This window comes from Triturus cristatus, chromosome 11 (assembly GCF_964204655.1).
Source record: "Triturus cristatus chromosome 11, aTriCri1.1, whole genome shotgun sequence".
Lineage (NCBI taxonomy): Eukaryota > Metazoa > Chordata > Amphibia > Caudata > Salamandridae > Triturus > Triturus cristatus.
Window position 1 is genome coordinate 782,739,519 of NC_140594.1, and position 21,899 is coordinate 782,761,417.

A 21,899-nucleotide genomic window follows, 5' to 3' on the forward strand; every position below is an offset into this window, starting at 1 on the left:
ATCAAGTGCATTAGACCCCAGGGAATGGGGTACTGAGGGACAAAATAGACTCAGGAGGGGGCAGCGCGCCCCCTCCCCTTTAAAAAAAATGTTGACCTCGGTGAAGGAATCCACGTGGGCCTGGGAAGGATTAGGGAGAGGGGTCATGCAGCCCGCTCCCCTTTTAAAAGAAATACGGCCTGGGGTGGGGTGTCCAGGACCTGAGAAACCTGGTGCAGCCCCCACCTTTTAAAATAAATTTGGCCCTGAAGGGTGGGGTACCCAGGGCTGACAAGGCTCAGGGAGAGGGCCTCCCTGCCCCTCCCCTTTTTAAGTGCATTGGGTCCTGGTCCCTGGGGTCTGGAAGGCTCGGGGAGCGCGCAGCCTCCCTCCCCTTATAAAAAAAAAACAAGTGTCCCCAGGGGAAGGGGTCATAAGGGCCTGAGAAGGCTCAGGGAGGGAAGCTGTGCACCCCTCCCATTTTGTAATATATGTGGCCCTGTGGGATGGGGTCCCTAGGGCATAATAAGACTCAGGGAGAGGGCTGTGCGGCCCCCTCCCCTATTTTATTAGGTTTGCATCCGGGGTATTGGGACTCTGGGGCCTTTTTATTGGAACTGGCCCCAGGGGGTGGGTCCCCAGGGCAAATTAAGGGCCAGACAGGGGTACTGCATGCCCCCTCCTCTTAATACGTAAGTTTTGGTCCCAGGAGATGGGGTCCCCGGACCCAAAGGCCAACCCAACGCTGCACATGCCAAAGGCACAGTCTAGGGTTGATAGCCTGCTGGGGATTTCCCCACATGGCCTGGTGGCAGGCCAGGCCATGGCCAGTCCCCCACTGTGCACGGCCAAAGACTGCACGCAGCATGGGGCTGGCTGCCTGAGGGAGTTAGAAGCAAGGCCTTGCTGCCAGCAGGGCCTGTCTGCAAAGGTTGTGTGTGGTGTGTGGTTGGCTGCTTGTGGGAGGTTTGGCTGCCTTTGGATGGGTTGGCCATAGGGCCTAGTGGCAGGCCAGGTCCTGTAGCCAACCTCCTGCTATGCACAGACAAAGACTGTGCACAGTGTGGAATTGTATGCCTGTTGGGAGTTTGCTGCAGGGCCTGGCCGCAGGGGAGTTAACTTTACTTATAGTAATAAAATATTATGAATAGGACACGTTACAACGCAAACATTTACAACGCATGCTTTTACAACGCGGTTTTTACATCGCACCATCCATTACAACACATTATTTTACAACGCATGCCATCACAGCGCATTATTAGAAACTACATTTACAATGCATTCCATTACAATGCATACCATTACAACACATACCATTACAACGCATAATACTTTTAGGGCAACAGTAGGGTAAGTGTTGGATAGTGTAGGGGTAAAAAATAAGATTCCCACTCCAGTGAGTGCAACAATAGGTTAAGTATTGGATAGTGTAGGGGTAAACATTACTATTCCCATGTACCCCAAAACCTATACCCACCCTAAAACTTAAAAAATCCCCATTACTTACCTTATAATGCGTTGTAATGGCATGCATTGTAGTGACATGCGTTGTAATGGCATGCATTGTAGTGACATGCGTTGTAATGGCATGCATTGTAGTGACATGGGTTGTAATGGCATGCGATGTAAAGGTTGTTGCGTTGTAACAGCCGCATTGTAAAGATAGTACGTTGTAGTGACTGCATTGTAATGGATGTTTCACAAATATTACTTTACATTAAAAAAAAAAAGAAATTCACTGAAAAAAGAAAAGGTTAAAATAACGTTATATTTAGGTGTGTTAAAATTATCAGTTTTTAGTTTAGAAAAAAAAAATTAGAAATTCACTGGAATCGACAAACGTTAAAGTATTGTTATAGTTAGGTGAATATGTCAGTGACAACATTTACACTTAGAGCTCACAAAACCACAGAAATTCACTAAATATAGTTAGCAGAGCTAACTATAACTTGCGCTCCAGCAATGCACTGCGTATAACCTCACATATTACATCACTCATGACATGTTCTAAGACATCATTTATGACATCACTGAATGCATCTCAAATGACATCATTGATCACATCACTGATGACATCGTCCAAGCTTCTTTTGTACACATTACTCTATAAACTAGTATGACATTAAAGGTTTGAAAGTAAGTACAAATAGCTCAGAATAATATGAAGCATCATTAATGCCATCACAGATACAACTAAAGTAGGTTTAGAAAGCATGTGCTATGTGCACAATTGACCCCATAACATACACTTCTTGGGTAACCTAGTTCACTTCAACAATCAACCACAGATATATGGGAAACCCTCGTTGAACACAGTGTTCAATATGTATACAACTGTTCAGACAAAGCCAAGTCTCTTAAGATACATACCTTCTGTTCCAAAATGAATTCCCTACTTGGGACAGCTTTTATCTGTATCAAACCCCTCACAGTCACTGCACCTACACTGAGAAATGAAGTTGATACGAGTAGAAAAGTGGGTACTGGAAACAGATTTTACTCTATGAAGAGAGTTTACTCTGTACCACAGGGTTTGAAGACAGTGAAACACTCATGAGAGATACACCACACAGTATTAAAAAGTATATACAAAGAACAGTGTACATTCTTGCAACACTTGTCAAAAAAGACATGATTTGCTTAAAATAACAAAGGTCTGAAGGTGCTAAAGATTATATTACCTGCAGCCTTCAATACTGATAACCCATCTTCTGAAGCAAAAAATGCACATGTACATAGGTCAGTAAGTACCTGTGCACACAGTCTTCTATGTTCAGTAGAATGTGTCATGGAGAGACAATTCTGTCTAATAATTCAAAGGAGCATCTTCCTGCACAAAAAACAATCCATAGCGGCATTTTCTTCTTTCTATGCGTGCTTTCTGCAGCACACATAGAAAAGAGGAAAAAATGAGGAAGCTATGCCTCTCTAGGGGAGGTGAATCTTTTAGGAGCATTCCCAGGTTTGTAAGGTCTTGTAAATCTGAGAATGAGTCAAAAATAATAGGAGGTGCATGGAAACACCCACGCAACGCCTATCCAGGGCAGAGTACGCAACACACCAATTTGTACTACTCCATATTTTTGAGTCACGCAAAGTGGCTTTGTGTGGTTTACAAAATATGACTTATGGTTTTCATTGCTCTTGCACTACGTTGCGTGGTGCAAGAGCGAGCAAACTGGCTCATAAATAAGGCCCACAGGGCGGGAAACCCTGAAACCTATCAACACAAGAAAGCACTGGGCCTGCAGCATGTGAACGATTTTTTTCCACAAGCTACCAAACACATGTATAATTGATCTGCAAAGAAACAAGAAATATTACCTCATTAACCAATACAAAGTTAAATGTCTAACGAGAAAAATAAACACGTCTGTATAGAAATAAACCCCATCTGTGCTCCAGAGGGGCTCTTGTCCGCCAGCATCCGGGTACGTGGGCCGGCGGAAGCGATTCTAATAATAAAGCAGACACTGGCGGATGCAAGATGAAGCTGACAGCAGGAACCGGCCGGCACTATAGCACTAGGGAGAATGGACTATACATCCTGCAACTGGAGGGGCATATAAAGCATTTCACCTATAGGAGTGGACAGGGATGCTGCAGACTTTTTCACATAGAGAGCTGAAGAGGGAAAGAGAGACTTTAATCTCCATGCAGAGATAAAGGTGCGAAACCTTCAGCACATATGGACACACTGCATGCATGCAGCCAATACTCACATGCATCTGTCCGCGTGCTCACACGCACACACACACACATACATACAGTCACATGGGCCACATAGGTGTGGGCAGACACATATACATACCCAGGCAAAATCTAACACTAAAAAACGTTGTGCTATTGAAAGCAATCTTTGGTATGGTGGCTTATAACACGCTGAATTAAGATATTAACAAACATACCTTATTATTGCAGAAAGCTTGGAGATGGACAACCAAACAAAATGCTTCCGTAACAGTATGGACGTCCATTCACCAAAATGACATTGCAACAGCCTCTATCACCTGTCTCCCACCTCTCCTCCACCTCTGTCTCACCTCTCTTTCTCTATCTCATTTCTCTCCTTCTCCCCTAACTTGCAGCCTCCCAGCAGTTGCTTTCTCTTTCTTGCCTGTCTCTTTAGCATACTTTCTCCTCTGTCTTACCTTATTTGTCTCTCTATATTAACCAATCTTTCATCTGTCGCTTCCATCTTTTTCAGAGTTATCCCTCACAGCGGTCTTCCTTTTATCACCTCTCTCACACATCTGTCTCCCCTCTAGCTATCTCTCCGAACCGTTTCTGTCTGATATGTCCGCCTCCATCTCTCTGCTGCCTCGTTCGTCCATCTATATAGATCTCTACTTTCTCTCTTTTTTTTTTTTAACACAAACTTTATTGCATTTTATCAAAGAAGATAAATCCCTCATAGATAATCTGAGGGCAAGACATTACAGAGCATATGAAAAAGAATTGCAAAAAGGTTCAGTACGATGGCAGATGCAGGAAGCATTACATACAAAGCAGTACAAGAGAAGCAAACAGTTTCAACAGTAACCCCCCTCCCACCACCTAACAAACTGACTGTGTCACCTAGTGTATGAATGTGGCAGCATGTATAAAGTGTATACAGATTTTCAAGGAATATGTTTAGGGAGGCGGACATGTTGATATTTCCACTGTAGGGAAGAGGGACCGAGCCCTCTTGTCCCATGTGTCATGGTCACAAATGCGATATCTGCGTTGTCTTTAGCAGAGAAAACAGGGGAAATGAAAGGACAAAAAGAGCAGGACATCACATTCCAAAGCGTCTAACAAAAGGAAGTGTGTTTAACCTTCTCCATCTGGGGCCATATCGTGTGCTTTAAATCCCTCCACTAGGGCATCCCATTCAAGCAAAATGGGTTTTCTGCGGAGACCCCAATACTCCTCCCATCGCAGAGCTCCGCGTTTGGCGAGCCCCAAGTGTGCCACTTCCTCTGGCCAGTTGATGCACCTGTGGAGCCTTCGGGGATGTCCAGTGTCTCGCTATGAGCCTCTTCGCCAGCAGCAATGCCAAGTCAGCAAAACGCATGATTACCTTGGAACCCCTGAGCCAGGAGTGTAGACCCAGAAGATATTGAGCTGGTGTATTCCATTGATCTGAGCCGGTTAGTTCCGACAGTGCTGTTGAAATACCTGACCAATAGGGGGAAGGGTGGACTAGTCCACAACATATGTAGGAGGTCAGCATCTAAATCTTTACAACGGGGAGATATAGAACAGTCAGTAGAGAACATTTTGTTAATTCTGCGTGGTATCAGATACGCTCTATGTATTATGGAGAATTTAATTCAGTCGAATCCCAAATTACGTTGGACTTTCTTGGGGTATTCCAGTAAATGGGCCCAGTCTTCATCCAATATTTCTAGAATTAAGTCTGTTTCACATTTTATTTTTGAGCCTATATCTTTACTTTCTCATATCTATCTCACCTATTGTTCTGTCTCGTTCCCATCAATTGCTATAAACTCTCTATCTCTTACCTGTCTCAATCCCTCTTGAATGTGTTGATGTCTGTCACCCTGACAATGGTCTCCTCTCTGTCTCTCAGCTCTCTTTAGTACCTCTCCCTCACACATACAAAAATGCACACACCTCTCGTTATCTCATTGTTATGGACCTGCCACTCTGCAGTGTCCCTCGCTTGTCTTCTTTCTACTTCCCCTGGTAATCTCCCCCACTCTCTCTCTCCTTTCATCTCTCATCTTTCCCCTAAGCTGATTTTCCCTCTCTCCTCACATGCTCACAGACAACCAAAGACATGGAGGAGCCTTTTTGCCATGGCCATCCTCACTAACAAAATAAATAAATTGTTTTGCAAAATTGTCCCTGTCCGCTGTGATCCTGCTGCAATAGGTTTTCATACCTTCTGATGCAGCAAAGTTAGCTGAGGAGCACCTCAAATTAGAATTCAAAGTGCACGAAGGGTGCCATTGTCAGGTGTCATGAAAATATCTTTCCATTAGAGCCTTGTATACCACTCCTGAATGAACTTCTTCTCTTAAACTGTCAAACATCTGTGCTAATTGGAGGCTACTAAAAGTCATCAATGCTCGTGAGAGACCTTGTTCCACCTTTGTTCCTTAGACCGCCTGGAGGATATTTGAAGCTAGGAGTTGCAAAGACAATGCTAGAGATAGCAAGGGACAAGTGAGTGGTCGCCGCTGAAACCCTTTAATGACATTTGGGTTTAGCGGGCTATAACCACAGATCATTTATAAAGCCATCTGTAGCTTCTGGCTCACTGGACCTCTGGTGCACACTTTCCTACTACTGCTTTGGCATAGCCCACCACCCCTTTTTCAGGAACCCCATTTCCTTGCTAGCAAGAAAGAATTCAACACACCATTTAATCTCCTCCTACAAAGTATTAGAACATTGGAATGTTGATCGCTCCATTAAAGACAATGGAGTGCTCCGACGTTCTACTGGCTGGTAGAAGCCCGGAGAGTAACATTCCAATGTGTTTTTTTTCTTTTCACAGCTCTTGCTGTGAACAAAGGCCTCTATAGCCCAGGGGGATTTCAATCCCCTCAGGCTCTGTGAAGTTTTAGTTGTTACAAATTAGAACATTCTGAACTCTGGGGGAGGAATGTTCTAATAGCCTTAGAGCCCTTGTAGCAGGCTCTACCGGCCATTAAAGGTCCACTCCCTTGTTAAAGGCCCGAGCCGAAGCACGGGATCGGGCATTTAATGGCCGGTACAGCCCGCTACGTCAGGCTCTAAGGCTATATTAGATGGAGTTGACATTGTCTGGTGGATTCTCCTGTGCTCTCGGTGAGATGGAGCTCCTGCTTCTACTGGGCTCCTTTTTATGGGTGTCCATGGTGCTAATAAACTTATTGCTATCGCCTGCCAAGTCAGTAACAACTTGAAATTACCCTGACCTAATTATGGACTCCCACCTATTTCTTTGAGCCATAATAGTGTAGCAGGGAAATAACAGCCATTACAGCCCTGTTGCTGACTTGAGCAAAGACGATTGCCAGAGCATGGTATTATTACAACATTTCCGCAGTCAGGTAGGTGAAGCTAATGAATGGTAATAATAATAATAAAAATAATAATAATGATAGTAAGCCCTTTTGTAGAACAGTCCACAGAGTTATGCTGTACCTTTAAAGAAAAGAGTTATGAAAAAAGAATCAGAAGATGAATATGGTATTGGAAGTGCTAAACTTTTTTATTTTTATTGATTTTTAAAAACAGAAAAGTGTACATTAATCATCTCAGTATTATAGTGATCCCGTTAAAGGTTGTACAGCATCATATATCAATACACAAAATCTAATCCTATTGTTACAGAAGGCCACAATTTGTTATATCACCTTCCTGTCCTGAGGGAGGAAGGGTACGCCATGAGTCCACTCACATCCAGGTTCGACCAATGTATTTAACATGACAACTCAGTGGCAGGGGCATAGCTTGGTCCGTAAGACCGGAGTGGGGGAAGGGTGAGCTTTACATTTTCTGAAAATAATGCTAGCATCAAGATAATCGTTACATAGGAAGCAGCATATGCGGGGGGGCTTGAGGGCCAGTGAAATGGTAAAGGAGTACGGGTTGTGATGGGTACTTAAAACACAGTATTTTGTAAAATAACCATGTTTTAAGACATATAAAACAGATACCAGGGTGTGTGTTTTTGTCTGAGTTAGTATTTAAAAATCCCACATGAAATCCGACAGACACCTTATCATACCTGACAGAAAGCTCCTGCACCCAACTATTTATTAAATAGTACATTTATTAGGGGGGGTGTAACACACCAAACACTCCCCCTGAAGCTACGCAACTGCAAAGTGGTATGATCACCAATATCCATGTGTTGCAAAGTGGCAGAGTTATTCTGTCAGAATGTAGGCGAAGAGACATTGTGCAGGGAGAGCTTTATTTGCTCGGTTAGGCACTGCCAAGTGCCACCTACGTGTGTGATAATGTCCAATTCTTACAGTGATGCAGACATATCACAAATATGCTATAGACCAGGCATCTCCAACGAGTAGCTCGTGAGCTGCTGGTAGCTCTTCAACTACTTATTAGTAGCTCTCCCTACTTGAAATAGCTGAATCACATATGTATCTCACAATTGAAAAGTGTGTATTTGGGGTGAAACTGTGTGCATTTTCATAACTTAAAACTGATATTTGGAGAAAAATTGTTGGATTTCTCAAATATATTTAATAAGCTGATATTTGAGTGATAAATCATGAGGCATTGGGGAGACTTATTACTAGTGTTTAAACCAAATGTTAAAACCTTGGTGCCAGGGCATTGCAGCTCTTGCTGTCATGTATTGCCCATGTAGGGGCAGTCCACATTGATAAAGCCTCATTCACATTACTGAGGGCTACAGTGTCTGATGTACTGGAGAGATACTGTGGGTATTCTTGCATGGAGTGTCCACTTATGTAATCTATTGTGACATGATCACTAATACCAAAATAAAAATATTAGTAGATTGATATGATTTTCGTTGAACATAAGTAGCTCTTGTTACAGAAAAGGTTGGAACCACCTGCGTTAGACTAACCCTAGATGCATGACATTTGGCTGGGCTGGCGTCTTATTCTGTTTGTGAGTGAGTCAGAGGAGAGTATACATAGGTGGGGATGGCACCCGTCACGTCGTGCCCTACAGGTGTTAACCAGTGTGTACCTCTGTTTGCAATTGGATTTCATTAAGGTAATAATGTGTGTCATCGTTTTTTCTGGCTAGCGCTGCCAGTATTTCTTTCCAGATTGTTAACCTTATACGCCGTTGCCTGCTTTTGTTACTCATAAATGGGTGTGTTTGCTGATTCGTCCCATTTCAACAATTCCCTCACCCACATGCTAGTTTGTGGTGTTATTGTCAATTTAATTGAATCAGGTGTCTCGGTTTTGAAGGTTGAGTGTACCACCAGCTCCATCACGAGGCCTGTGACAGTCTTCAGGAATTCAGATAATTCAGGGCAGGCCTAGAACATGTGCATGAGGTCTGTGCCAGTGGAACAATTTTCAAAGAGGGGGGTCCTGCCATCAATGTTATATCACTGAAGTAATAGGGATTGGAGACAATTCACGTGTCACACAAAGCACGAGTGTAGCAAATCTATAAAGCAGGAGAGTGATGGAGAGTGTCGAGGGTGTAGTATGTAGTTGGTGGTGCATTTTGGAACACACTCTTGCAAATATATTACTAAAGCATGAGGTGTTAGCACACTGTCATTTACAGACACCACATTTCCCTTTAAAAGTGGCACTACATTTGCACTGACTTACAGTTTTACTAATGTGGGGAAATCTGGTTTCCGCAACTATTTCGTTTGTGCATCACTAACTGTATTCTTTTGTTTTTAACCTATTCAAAACTTTCTTTTATCAGACTTCAGGATTACAAAATTGACAACAAATTTTGCTTTATTTGTGCTTTCCTAACTGCTGGTATTTTCAGACATATTTGTTCCATTAATTTACAGGTATTTGAATGGTAATTTTATTGTGGGAAGGAAAACAATGCATCTCACATCCTATCCGTTCACACTCACTGTACCCAGCAAGATTGTTCTATAATTCACTTTACAAAACCCTTTAACTTTGCAGTCTGAGAAAGAAAAGTAAACCTCAACCTCCATTATAAAAGAATAAGTAGTAACTTATCAGCAGGCATAGCCAGATGTTTAACCCCTGTCTTTGAACACGCAGCAAATGTGAAAAGATAAAAACCCATTTTAAAGGCATCTTTATTGCTCATTCATCTTCTGAACTCCAGCAGGATTATTTCGGAGGTGCTGTAACAGCCACTGTGCTCCTACTTACACCCCCTATGGTGCCACCCCTCCAGCATCATTAACAAGTCTTCGCTCTGCGGCGTTGACTTTGTACACTTGTCTGATGTGCCCAGTGCAATATGGTAATAAATTGGATCAGCTTTAACCTTGCATTCTTTGAAGCCGATTGGGGAATACAATTGAAGCAGCCTATTGCATTTCCATCACCTGCCTACCTGAGTCCATGTCCCACCTGTTCCTTAGGGCTCCCAAAGAATGTTTGTCCGTGCTAGTATGCTGCGGTATACCATGGATATGGGGTATACCTGTGTGAAAGTAGTGTGTGAAGTGGGGGCTGGGCAGGAAGTACAGCGTCTCAGGACACCATGAGCCAAAACCTAACAGTGAGTGGGACTGCTGCAGTCATGAAAAGTTTCTAGTGTACTCTATAAAAAGGGTTCCTACTTTTACAATATCAGGCCAGCGCCTTTATGCGGTATTGGTAGAGTTCGATAGATCATTGAACTTCGGGTGCAGCCAGAGGAGGAGATCTGGCCAGTACGCCTCAGGAGTCTTAGTACACACAAAGCTGGTGGTCAGCAATAGCTCGCTGTGTCAAGTAATGTAGTATCGAGTTGCAGTGCGCTGCACAGGTCCAGCGTCATTCTGACAAGGCACGCGCTGTGAAGGGGGCCAGCGGAATTCATGGAGTCTTCAGTAGCGGGATTAGTGAACCATTTGGCCACTGTAGCTGGGCAGACAGGTAATAATGTTCGTAATGTGGGCTCCCAGTCCCCATTCTGAGGTTGGTACTCCCAGTCTTATTTGTGCCACCCTGTGTCTATCCGAGCCCTATGCCAGTTCAGTCAAACGTTTAACATTTTAAATATTTTCTAATGGGTTTTTGTATATAAAAAACTACAGGAAGCGCTGCAGCGCAATCATGTTCGAGGGTACTAGACTGCCCACCACTAAAAGCGGAAGTTTCTTCCACAATTATGGTCGCTGAGATTGCTTTTTGAACATTCCCCGCTGTGGCATCTGCATCACTGTGCCATACTTGGCTGTCAATGTACTGGAGGGTTTGCAGTTCTCTTCTTCGAGGCAAGATGGGTATCCTGTGGTCAGATCTGGGATTCTGTGGTCGCAGAGGGAACAGATAAAACTTATAATTATTTACCCTCTGCCTCATATTGCACCATAATCTTCCTTAAATTAGTTACATAAATGGTATGAGATTCATGCCTCCGCTGCAAATGCAGTGTATCATCCATGTGTAGGGATATTACTAGCTGTTCACCATTTAACAAGATTCTCCTTGCATGTCGTTCTCTGCTGACCACCTCCGCATTCAGCTTCATGGCCAGGGGAGTGGGGATAAGGGACATCCCTGCCTCGTCCCCATCTGTATTCCCCAGGATTCAAAGATTATTCAGCTTCTTTCATACCTGTGCCATCAGGTGGGAGTACAATAGTGTTATACACGTTTTGATTTCACTTCTGAATCTCTTTGCATCTAACACCGCAAATAGATAGTCCTAGTCTAGGTATCAATGGGGTTTTCCATATTGATGGCAGACACCACTGCTGGCATTTTGGCCATCATCAGAGGATTGCCAAGGCCACGGAACAAACACCATATATTTGGAGACATGTAGCTGCTGGGCATAAATCCAGACTGATCAGGGTTTACCAAATCTGGTAGAACTCATGCTATCCTGGACCACAGTGCTTTGCATAGTATTTTACAGTCAAGATTCAACATCAATAGTGGGCAGTAAGAGGCTGTGTCAAGTGAGTCCTTGTTTGGTTATTAGAGAAAGACAATTATTGTTTCTCTTGTGGTGGGACCAGCATTCCAGCCTCTCTTGAGGTCACATACATCTCTAGTAGCTGTTGGACCAGTATGTCCTAGTAAGGTGCATAAAATTTGGTCGGGAGACTGTCACTACCTGAGGTTTTGAGATAAGCTAGTACATAAAAGTGTAGTTCTAATTTTGACTGTTGAGTGGGGAGGGTGTCAAGTTGAGCTGTTTTTTCGCATGTCAGTGTCTTCAAGTGAACCTCTCTAACCATGTCCTTTGTTGTTCAAGTGTGCATGTAACATTAGATTTGTATAGACATTTGTAGAAAGCAGACAGCATATTGTTTATTTCTACTTGTGTATGTGCAATAGTTTAATCTGGTTCACATCATGCTGCTATGGTAGATTGAGCTTTCTCAGAACTGACAAACCAGGCAAGGAGAAGCCCAGCTTTATCACCCTTACTATGTTTCTATGCTAAATACTCTCTGTGTCTGAGAAATTTGTGTCTATTCAGTGATTCCATGACGTTTGACTTTGTCTATGTAACTCCCTTTCCAGCATCCCATCTGCCCTCTCCAACTCCTTCATTGTGGTTTCTACTTTTATGTCTTCTCTGTTAAGCACCAACTTGACCTGTTCATCATTCTGATGAAGGATGACATGATGCAGACCTTGAATTCTACCAGTACACTGTTTGTTGATAATGTGTTACCTGTAAAATACTGACAAATTGAGTATCTCAGGGTTTGCCTGTAGTCTTATGTTGGACGGCTGCCAGCTGTAACCACCAAGAAGGTGTACATATATGGTGTCAGCCCTATTGTAGAGACATTAGAAGAGGGTTATAATCTGATAATCATCACCCAGGCATTTTTTGGTCAGTAGTATTGTCATGTACTCCAATTCAGGTGTCCCTGGGCCACAACAAATTTAGTTGAGTCCAGTCGTACCCACTGTGTAAGCTACATCACGTCACTAATGTTCTTCAATGCCTCTCAGCACTTTACTGTCTATGTTCCCTTGGTACAGGGGAGAAACAGAGACTAGTTTAGTAATAGTGAGTGGCATCAGTGTTTGCTAGGGTTCGCCTCGGTACCGTGGGCCAGGACGGCCTCTTCTCTGGACACCGGTTGTTTCCAGTATTTTTCACACTTCTTTTGTCAGGTTGTGGAATGAGGATCACCACAGACATTCACCATCTGCTTCCAGCTTCCACTGTATCTATGTTAGTCCAGCTTTATCCTCCAGGTACTGGTGGCAATTCATCACTACTCTGCCTCCCCCCTCTTCACACTTCCATATAGTGTAATGTGAAATGGAACTTTCAGGCCATGGACCCAAGTTCACATGTCTCTTGCACTCCAGTTCAGGGAGCCATTAAGTGAAGCATGGAGCACTGGGTCCCACCAGGGCCAAGGATGTTCTGGTCAGGCATCCCTGATGCCGTGTACAGGGTCGGCCTTGGGTATGGGCGAGCTGGACCCAGGCCCGGGCCGCCAATATTCCGAGGGCCACAGCAGGGAGCTACCAAACTTATTGTCATGCAAACAGCAGCTTGTCCATCCCACTTGGTCTCAACTGGGTCCCATTAAAGACTTTGTAATCAGCCCTTAATGTAACTCAGTGTAATTGTTGGCACCCCATCAACCCTCTGCCCTCCTCCCATCTTCCTCACACCTCCTGCCATCATATCACAACGACCTCCTGATGTCACACCACAATGACCCCCCCACCCTCAACAAACACCCAATTTTCTTTCCTCCCAGGGAGCTATCCCGGTTAATCCTATTTAGGGTCGGCCCTGACAGTGTGAACACAGCGCCGGCCAGTGACTTCTGCACTGGTCATGCCCCTTTGCTTCCTTGGCAAGGCTACTCCTCTTGTACGACAGAGGCAAATTTGGCTTATTCAATCAATGGTGCCAACTTCATTTACCTACTGTTTCCAAGACAGCCCCTCTCATATCCTTTGCAGGCTCAATAGTATGCCAAAGGCGATTACCATCTTGGCTTAGGACCAGGTGTGCCTTTCTGTGCTTTTGCTCGTCTTTTATTACAGGTGATGATAATGACAACAGATGGAAGTTCTTCAGGGAGTGCTAAAATCGCATTTCGCAAAAATTGCCATTCAAGGATTTGGGATTATGGCTATCATATTGACCTAAGCTGTTGCAATCTATGGGTTTCTTATAGCTGGTGGTCATCAGTTTTCCTGCAGTGATGATGATGCCTAGTTCAAGGAATTGGAGACGGTTGTTTGAGATGCTTTTTGTGAATTTGAGAAAGGGATTCAATGTGTTAACCTATTCACAGAACTTCTTGAATTCCACGAGGTCGCTCTGCTAAAAGATCAGTATATCGTCAATATTTCAACGCCAAAGGAAGATGTTGGTGGTATACGGATTACTGTCACAAAATACATTCTCCTTTTTAAAGTTCTCCATGTTCCACTGCTCGTATGTGAGCTGACAGCCTACGCTCCGCAGGGCTGCTTTTGTGTAGCACCTGTAGCCATTTTTTGATTTCTCTTCAGTATAAAGGCCACATCCCCATTTACCAGTTCACCTTCAGGGTTGCAGAGCAGCGGTAGGCCACCGCTGAATCAGCGTACTGACAACCATATTATGGACCACTGCCTAGTGATACTTCTGCATTTAAGGAGTTCTTAAGCTCTAACATGACCTTTTTTCTTCAGTTTTGTTCCACAGCCAGAATGGTCTCTGTCAACATCTAAGGGGTCAGTAGCTTACTTAACTTAGGTAAGTGACGCCGCAACATGCAAGCATTAGTCAAAATGGTACTTTATCCATGTCTTAGTCAATGCATCACTTCACTTGTATGTCACCTGCTTGTTTGGATGTGTCCTTGTGATGTCACTCTGCACCTACACGGATATGTGGATTTCCTGTCGTGCCATGAATTTATTCTACTACCTGTATTCATTATGGGTGTGACTATAGAACACTCCTACTGTACCTGTATTATATATGTGCTGTACTGGTGTAAATTTATTTGTTTGTGTTTTTATCCTGGTCATGTTTTAGACATCCCCAGGTATAATTTACTGTGAGGATTTGGATGTGTGATTGGGGTACTTCTTGCTAAGGCTACACATATTCTCCTCCATCACAAGTAGATTAGGTTTCATCTTTCAGTCCTAAAGAATTGCCCAGATCGATAATGACATATATCGACCTACACACACGATTTTATGAGCTGGATGGTACAATTATTTCCACATTCAGCCACACATTGCTTTTTAATTATAGCAAGAGAACCCACCAATTAAATGTAATTGGGCATCTCTTAGCCATTTTTATTCAGATTCCCCACTCTACCTCTAGAGCACCTACACCACACATCGACATCTCGTACTCAAAAAGACCTCCTGCAAAGCGCTCCTCCATTGGGCATTGCAGCATCGGCCCAATGAGGAGCTGCCCTATGATGAAGCATGACACCAACTCGGGTGTGTCAGGGTTCTTGCCTCTGAGCAACTAGATTCCCCGATCTATTGCCTTAGTCTCCCTGACCTAGATTTTCTTTCCCCCTTCTCAGAAACTGCATGCCTTTTGTATTACATTGCATAGGGTACGTCAATTTATTTTTACCTAGATGCGGTAAGCAGGGCAGTCCTTTGTAATGAAAACAGTATGTAAATATTTTTTATGATTGTTTTGTTCTAAGTATTTTCACATTTTTAGCCTGTTATATATATATAATAATGTTTTATATTGCTTCTTATGTACGTGGCTTAATGAGATTTCTACCTCTAATAAAGTGACAGATAAAGTCTCAACCTATGATTTATTATGTTTCCTAATTCCATTCTGCTTGTAAAATAAATCAGAAATATGCCACCTTGGTTGAGAAATTTAATGCAATTTCCCTGTCTGGCACTACATGTTTGACACACTACCGGTTTGTGTTCCAGGGGAAAGGACTGCCATCTGGACCCTTCTAAATAAGATTCCCGACACCAGCTCTAGATAAAAGTCTCTTTAATGGAGGCTGATTACTGTGCACTGTAGAATCCTGTAATTTTCTTTCTGATTTCTTCGCCCTATTGCTGACAATTGTCCATTGACCCGCAACACAGAGAAGTAACGTGAAGGTAAGCAGGGATTCGATGAGGAAACATTTACCAGGACATGTGGATTTTGGTGCTATTCCCCAAAAAGGCAAAAAAGTGATAATTACCAAATCCAATAAATTCCAAACACCTCAGTGCTGGATGCAATAATTGTCACATCCGACAAGAGACACCAGTAATCAGGCTATTATGTGTTTCCAATATTCTGCTAACTGGTGGGTATTAATAGCTCAAACTTTACTTTATTCCTTTTGTGTTTCATATGGTACTGCTTTGTAACTGCTTTGCAAAGCATTTCATACTGCTGGTGAGGCGCCAAAACACTAAATGATAGAACAAATGCAGTTTACATTATTTTGGCTGTTGTGAATTATCTTGCAGAAGGTTCTCTCTGGTGACTGTTGTAGCCGCAAACCGCATCTTGTGCCGAATATAATAGTCAGGAAAAATAATCGATATAATCTTGCATGTCAACACAACTGTTTTAGCATCCCTCTGTGGCTTAAATCTGTATTTTATAGGAAATGTGTCATTATCATGAATTATAAGAAATAATGAATGGGTATGATATATCTAGTGTGATATGTGCACTTTGAAATACCTGCTGTTTGTGCACTAACAATACAGTCACAAAGGCAATACACAAACCGCGTAGTGTGATTCCAAAGAGACATGTGAAGGCTCTGTTGACCTAGTAAGTTTCGAAAAATGTCGAGACAGACGAAAGAAACTCTTATGTAGCTGTCAGCCGATTGCTTAGCTGCCATTATTGGACCACAATATACATTTACCCCTCTATGCTGTTTTCCGTTGCATGATGTAGTCAGCATTTTCCCCTTTACTGTATTAAAACAATAATACACTTCATAATGTGTAAGTACGGTACATATTAGAGCCCTGATGCAGGGCACAAAGTTAACTGAAACTTAATAAAAAAGAAGGATACTAAAAAAGTATGGTACACTATTTTTATGAAGTAACATAACATCTATGAAAAAGAGTTGTCTCTGAAACATCTTTACATATTTTGGGTCAGATTTACAAAGATATCACACAATGAAGCGTAGCAAGTAAAGTTGCTGTGTTATGTTGTATGAATGTGAGAAAGGAAAACTGCACCATATCTACTAAGAAGTAGCACATTTCTGCTCCTTCCCTGCGCTGGGGCACTTTTGGCAGCCATGCACCAGACAGGAACCCTTGCGCCATAGTGCAATGATGTCTGTGTTGTGGTCAGAATCGTTTTTGTGCAGGAAGGGGTCCCTTACAATACAAACATTTAGCTTGAAGGCATTTTCCTCTTCGTATGTATGTATGCTGTACAAATGCAGCACACATGCAAAGAGGAAAAAAAAGAAGAAATTGGAAATATTCTGCTCATTACCCTGTCTCAAGGAGGGGAAGGATTTTGGCACAAACCCTTGTCTACATTTTTCTGTAAATATAGATTTGCGGGAAATCCCATAGGTGGTTGCTTGGGAAAGCCCATGCAGCACCCATGGAATCAATAGCGTAACATAACCCCCTCAGTCCCTATGGTGGGGGGGGGGGGGGGGGGGGGTGAGATTAAGTGATTTGAATCACAGGATGTTCAGGGTCATTGCTGAGACTCACACCCAGTTCCCCAGATTTGAGGTCGACCGCCCTAGCCGTTAGGCCAACTCCTCTCCCCGTTACTTTTAGAACATTAGAAAACTAATCTAAGAAAGTTGAATCTCACCAGGTTTAAGGAATAACTTAATTTTACAAACCGCAGAGCTCCTCTTGTAACTTGACCACTGTTGAGGCAAAAAATGAGCATGCAATAGCAAAGTCTTCTTCAAGTAGGGAGTCAATGAAAACATTTTCCAGGGTCCTTTATAAAGCTTATGAATACTTCAGGGTAAAATGCTATCCATTGCCATGTAGCGATCAAGTGTGATGGAAAATGGGAGATTTCTAATTAGGTACAAAATTTAGATTTTATTCTGTGTGGTGTGCCCACTGATTTACCATTCGGATTTACCACTGGCCTTTTTTTTTAAATGTCTTACTTGTTAGTTGCTATTGACAAAGTTTCAAAAAGCATATAAGAGTCTATTTTGTGATACTGTAAGGAAGCCTGGTGTACTATATTTTCATGCTATGCTGTAATATATTTGGCTGTGCTCTATTGATATTCTGTACACTAAATCACTCAAATCTATGTTATACTATGCTGTACGATGAAATCATACAAGTGACGTAATAAAAGATCCAATATGATTATACATAAATAAAGTATGATAAAATGTCATAATATAACTGGTATAAAGGACATCAAAAGCCAGTAAACCCCAAAATCATTCTCTATCGTGCAGAACTATAAACCCCCTTAACAAATTTTATGTGTAGCTAAAAGTTGTAGATATAAAAAGGCAGGTCTGGCCTGTTAAAACTCCAAAGTTAAAAAAGAGGTTTTAAGAACTTATGCCATAGAGATTTGTTAAGAGGGCTTATCAATACAATGTGCAAAGCATTGCATTTAGAGAACAAGTCACACATACATGTGGGTGGTTCAGAATACTTAAATCAGGTGCCCTCGGAATAGATCAACTGATAGACCAAACTCAACCTAAAATAGGTCAGCAAACGATGCTGGTGAATAAGCATTTCAAGGAGAGGGTATGGCTCTATCCAGAGAACTGTTTTCATCATTCCATATTTTCAAAATGATGGCTTAACCAGAGCTGAGACTTCTCTCTCAGCAGCAACTCTATGGTGGAAGGCCTCTCTTAACCAAGCAATGTCTTGTTTGACAATTCCCTGAGGGTTGGAAAATAGCTCTGGTCTCTCAAGGGCTTTAAAATTCTCTTTAACATAGACCAGCCGGTGAACACTGAACATATTGTCCAACTGCATACAATTGTAAATGACTTATCTGTTAAAAGTTCATTCGCCTTTAGCCAAACTGCACACCACAACAAAAGATGTGGCAGCCAGATGTAATCTAAAATGTATCTCACCCCTATCTCTTCATGCAATATCCCAGTGGGGGTATATTGCCCGCCCCCCGGAAACCACTAAAAAATATTTTTTTTGCACCCCAATTGAGTCTGAATTCACCCCAGATCTCACTACCAAAGGTGTAAATAATGATACACTTAGCTTTACAGATCTCTAACATAGTTCTCAAGGGCTTTTGACCCAAGGGCATATAAAAATCACCAACTCTGGCACACGCCATCTTAAGGTTTCCAATATTCTTCAATATTAAGGGTTGCCAAATAAGCCTAGAATCTATTAAAATTCCTAAATAGGTAACATTTTCTACCTTGCTTAAAATCTGACCTTGGACACATGTTATGATATATTTTTCAAGCTACACTATTCTATGCTATGTTTTTCTATACTATTGCATGCTATGCAATGGTGAGATACCTTATTATAGCAGACTTTCATCTGTGGTACTGATCTTTGCTTGTCTGAGAAACTGCGTGCTCTGCCGAGCAGGAACTTAAACCCAATGAACTGTTACACCAATCGCTGAACTACTAGATATCAGTCAATTCTGAAGTCTCCTATTCTGACTGACTACATTCCTACACTCCATGATGCAAAGAAAGATCTCTTACAGTGTTTAGATGATTTGAGTTGTTGGAAGTAGGTGGTCAGGAATACAGTGCTTACCAAGCTCAACATATTTTTCGGAGCTACAAAAAGTAAAACACACTAGAGTCTCATTCACCATCAGGTTACAATTGGTATTCCTCTTGTGTAGGGTATTGTAGGTTCTGAGGGACAACTATATGATTAAACTGCAATTGAGTGGAGGTTAAGAGCCTGCTTCTGGTTCTCCCATCTTGCCTTCTCTAGTTAATACTTCTACAAGTGGCTCCTAAAAAAATGTACACAAGTGCATCACCAAGGTAGGTTTCAATGAGAGAAGAAGAAATATCTTGGGAGTTATCCCAAGAATACTTATAGTAAAGAGTGAATGTGTGATTAGAATGCAATGATTCGGGATTCAGTGGGTGCCGGACTGCTCCTCCTATTATAGATTTGAAAAGAATGGCTATAGGTCTTCCCCATGAGGAAACAAATTGAAGCAGAGTTGACTAATACCAGTCACAACACCTGGAGCACTGGGACGAGACTGGGAAAACCCACTCTGTTAAGGACTGAACTCACCGGGACATCGCGATTAGAGACAGAACAAGTCGTTCACTAGGAAGGATCGAAAAGGGTCCCTTCCTCGATCTCCGGTGCCCCGAGGTAGCTAAACCACGGCGAATTTAAAGTTTCAGATACGACAGATCTGACTACAAATGAACACAGAAGTGGCGATTCAACCACTCCTATTAGGAGGCAGAATGAGCCCCTAAACACACCAGGTCCTGACGAAATCCTCAAGAAAACGCAAGAGGGCTGAAACTTGTTGACCTATTAGTGCGGTAGACTAGTAACTAGGTCTACACACGCACACGCTTTTCCTTTTAATCTCCCACATCACCCTCTTTTCCTAATAACATTTTTTTCGCATTAGAGTGATGTAGGGAATTTTAAACTTCACCACACATGAGCACTTGCACATCCCTCTTTTTTGATATCTGGACACTACTGGCAAATCAGTTGGTCTACCTCCAGGCGGAGGACAGTATATATACAATAACAAAACCCTATGATGATGCTGTGACAGTACACTGAGGCGGAGAATCAAGATATACCGCCCCGACCTGTGTACTTATATGAAGGTTTTTTATAAGGTCACGTAACAATAAAGACCCTGATTTCACAGGACAAGTTATCCATTCTCCCCCCACTTGATTTTAAGGACTGGACTTCACCAATCAGACAGCCCTCTATCAATTCAATTAACTTTATTCAGTCTAATTAGACCATAACAGTGTATAAACTTTATACAGAACATCAATTAGACAAAAATCCTCAAATAACAGTGTTACAGCATCAGAAAACTGTGACTAGCAACTATAAATAGTAAATAAAGACATAAAAACAATAAAAGCTGTTATACAACGAGAATTAAAATATCACATAAAAGCAATAGCCCTGTGCTTGATGGCACGTTCAATGTAAACAGAAGTTGAAAAGCAAATCTTGGTAGAGGGCAGTGTTTGCAAAAACTTGAAGACCGCTCGACAGTAGCGTATATTTGTCTCATTTAAGATGAGTAACAGATATTGTTTTCTAAAAAATGTATACAATTTGCAAAATCACATAAAATGCATCGAACTCTGGGCTGAGCACTCGTCACAAGGACACACAGGCAAATACGAGAAATAGAAGCCCTGTGCCAGAAATGCAACAAGAACGTGCACAGTGCATAACCTCAGTCTGATTAACAAAAATCTGTGACGCTGGCTGATCACCCAAGTTAAATATGGTTCAATGTTAGTAATAGTGCAAATCCCTACATAAGCCTGAACCGTTGGTTTATCTACATCCCTCCGTATTCTCTCCCTGTTTAAAAAAGTATTCTTTGCGATGGTGAGAGCACTAGCTGACACACAACTAGGAGAGGTAAACAAAACCACCACGACCCATAATATGGCAGATGTTCTGAATGTACCTTAGCCAGGAAATACTCAGGTAGCAGTCTAATTTCAAACAATCAGTAAGACCAGTCATGTTAAGTGAGGTCTGGCTCTTTGTCTAAATTCTAAACCATAAGAGGGGTGGTTGCAATTTAATAAGGTCACTGGTGTACCCAATCCCACTCTCTAAGTGGCAAATGAAAGAGCTGGTACTCTTTGGGACAGCTAATAGTTTCTTGATAAAATCATTTTCCATTGACTCCAAGCCCCCCCCCCTGTTATTTAATACCCCACACCTTGGCCCCATAGGAAGCAACAGCTTAGCACTTAGCTTTGTATATGGCTGTGAGCTCCCAGAGGTTTCTGCCCTAATCAACAGCAAAATGCAGGACACCGTCAACTGATTTGCTGAAAGCTATAGATCTACTGGATTTCAAGGGGCTCCACGTAAGATGTGAATCAAATGGATTACCTAAATAGCAGAAGGTGGGGACAATGCTTATTTTGACTACAAAAGTAGTGCTACACGTCTTCGGTGTGCCACAAACCATGATATGTGTTTTGGGATGGTTGACCCTTAAATCTAAACTGGCCATGAAATTGCAGAAGCAACCCTAAAAGTGCTGCCGTCCAATGGCAGTCCTGGCTAATAGAACAGTATCATCAGAATAGATTAGAGTAGGGATACGGCAGTCACCTATACAGGGAAAATCTGTCCTGGCTTCCA

The 21,899-nt window shown here is 42.4% G+C and overlaps 1 protein-coding gene across 1 annotated transcript in view; it reads right to left on the reverse strand.

Moving 5' to 3' along the window:
* Positions 1 to 21,899, reverse strand: part of RNF122 (ring finger protein 122) — a 186,200-nt gene that overhangs the window by 139,351 nt on the left and 24,950 nt on the right. The window lies entirely within an intron of this gene.